A 3,227-nucleotide genomic window follows, 5' to 3' on the forward strand; every position below is an offset into this window, starting at 1 on the left:
ACTGAGGCAGAAATTTGAGAGGTACAGACCAACCATAAACATGCCCCAGAAATAATGAGTTCATTTGTTCCTTTAAAATGCCAGAGTCCTTAGAGAATCCCTTAGCTAGCATGCCAACAGCTAGGTTAGTTTCAGAAGCCATGGCATTTCAAACCTCAATAGCGCTCAGAAAAGACAGGACAAAGTCTCTTTTCTTCCCTAGTATTTGGAACCACAGACTTGTAGGCAAGCTATGAAATTTTAAAAATTAAGTATCTTAAGTTTAAAAAAAAAATTGATAAATATACTAAAATCATTTCCAGAATGAAATAGTCCATTTCAAGGGAAAAAAAACACAACAAACATATTCTCTTTGTCACTATTTAGCAACAAAAAATAAGATAATGACATATTGAAATACAATTTAGGCTTTGGGTTTTAGTCATCTAAATAAATATATAAATATTAAATATAATAAAAGCATACATTAAAATATAAAACTCACAATACTTCAAATTCATTTTTATATACACACATGTAGTTATCAAAAACATTATCAAATAAGATGTCTTCATAAACTTTTATCACCTCACAGAAGTAAACCAAACACTTTAGCGACGTGTTTACCTTTTGAGAGACGATTGTTAATTTTAAGAACTTTCTCATGCTGGTTAACATCAGCCATAGAGGAGCAAAATTGTCATATGCTACAAATCAGAATTTTCTCTACCCTGAGAGCCAGATATTAAACATTTACTAGCACATCACTAGTAACATTCGTGAAAAAGTATAAAAGAAAGCAAATCACTCTAATATTATAAAGTTGTTTATAAACACACATATGGTAGTGTATAAAAAGTGTATTCTCAATATCTTTCTGAGGTCACATTGTAAGATTGAATCCAATTATTTTCTTACTGACTGATGCTCCTCCCCATAATTATGTGATATGGAAAATAGATGATAATAGTTAAAGCTAAACAGCTTGATGCTCAGATTTGTTTTTTCCAAATACTGACCAACGTGATTATCACAGTTTTGTGTAGTTCAACCTATGTTTATCTATAGTTTTAAAACTATTTAACTGCCTATGAAACAAATATGAGCTCAGGAAAGAACACCGACTTTTTTGCCAGCTTGCCATATATATGTATTTGTGTGTGTGTGTACATATATATATAATTTTATATATATTAAAAATTATATGACTATACACAATCTAAATTTTATAGCTTTAGAAGTTATTTTATGTATACAAAATATATGTATGTTTTTATATACTCTATATATGTTTTTATATATAAATATGTATATTTTTTATATACTATATATTTTTATATACATATATTATTTCATATAGATAATAACTTCTGAGTAAAGAAAATCAAGCCAACTCTTAGTAAAGCAGTTGAGTAATTTTTAAGCGACAAAGTTTTGAAATGATGAGATGAGCTTATAAAACTTTTTTACTAAGTTTCAAGGTCAGTCAAGGAGGTAGCATTGCAGTTGAAACGTACATTATACATAATAACACAAAGCATAGAAAACCAGCTATTCAGCTCGCCTGGACTCAGGCTACTTAGAAGTGCAACAAATATTTGATGGAGAAACTCAAGTCTTCATTACTTTAGTTCCATTCATTCCTCACAAATTCATAGTGTGGGGTTGAGATCAAGCTATCAAGGTCACATTCAATAGAAATATACCAATTCTTAGAATTATGAGTTTTAGAAATTCTCCTGGAGATGAATTGCCCCTGGAGTACAGTGAATAAAAGTTAAGTGCCTTGCTACCTATAATTTCAAAGGCTCCTTTTCCTACATGAAGCTCTTTAAAGCAGGGCTTTTAAAAACATGATACATTGGCCGGGCGCGGTGGCTCAAGCCTGTAATCCCAGCACTTTGGGAGGCCGAGGCGGGTGGATCACAAGGTCAGGAGATCGAGACTATCCCTGGCTAACATGGTGAAACCCCGTCTCTACTAAAAACATGTTCCAGCCACAGTGCTATAGTCCGCAGCTACTGGGAGGGCTACTGGGAGGCTGAGGCGGGAGAATGCATGGAACCTCCTGGGGGCGAGCCCAGAAAGAGTCAGAGATCGCACACACTGCACCTCCAGCCTGAGAAACAGGAGACCCTGCCTCAAAAAAAAAAAAAACATGATACATTTAAGAAGCCACACCTATACTGCCCTGTAATACTGACACTGGATGAAAAGGTCACCTTAATATATACCAATGTTCAAGGATCAGCTCCTGTGAGACACATTTTGCACACACGTTCTCATTCCTTTGGTCCATCTTGTCAACAAAGAAATGTACAGGTCTTCCTAGCAGGTCTTTTTAAAGACCATGTAAATATAGAAGTAACCCCGTCTACAGGTTCTCAGAAACAAAGGGAACACTTACAATTTGACCCAGATTCACTCTTCAAGTTTGAATGCCATTTTAGGGGAAAAAAATCCACCTAAACTTTGCTGAGATAAAATAAAATGAGATTGACAAGTGTGGAGGAAAGAGTTAACATCAGAAATAAAAGGGAAAATTTATAACTGTTAATGTATACATGATTTTCTTTACTCCTCACAACCTCATGAAATAAGTATTTTATCACCATTTAATAGATGTTAATAGATTTAATAGTAATTAAGAGTAAAAATACTGAGGCTTACAGACTTTGGGCAAGGTGACAGAGGTAATAAGTGAGGAGCCAGGTTGAGCCCAGGCCTTTCTGTCTTAAAACCCTGTGCTCTTTCCACTATTGTGCTATGATTTACAAACAAAAGTGAATGAGGAAGTAAATATCAAGAGTTATTCTACAAGATTTTTAAGGAACTCCCTCATGTTTATTATTTTCCTTATTCCGTTTGTTTCCCTAGAACAGTTAATAACAAAGTCCCTTAGAAATCAAAACACATGAGCTTTGTTTTGATTACAATAAGAAATCTTTGTTTTGCAGCCTAGGTACTATTCTGTAGTTAAGCTTATAGAAAGAGGTCTTACCAAGGTGAAAAGTAGAGGATAGTATAAATTAAGAGGATTTTTAAAAGTAGGCCCATTTCTTAGGGAATATAGCAAGGAAGCAGAAGAATTTGGGAATTTCATTGGATCCTAGATAAGAAACCGAGTCAGGAATTAAAGTCCTATGTAAATTCCTCAGCAAAAATTTTACTGGTCCTTGTTTCAGCATCTCAGTCTATATTTAAGCTATTGATTTATGATTTGATCTGTGCATGTATCCATTTCTCCA

The sequence above is a fragment of the Papio anubis genome, chromosome 4, assembly GCF_008728515.1.
Source record: "Papio anubis isolate 15944 chromosome 4, Panubis1.0, whole genome shotgun sequence".
In the NCBI taxonomy this organism is placed as follows: Eukaryota; Metazoa; Chordata; class Mammalia; order Primates; family Cercopithecidae; genus Papio; species Papio anubis.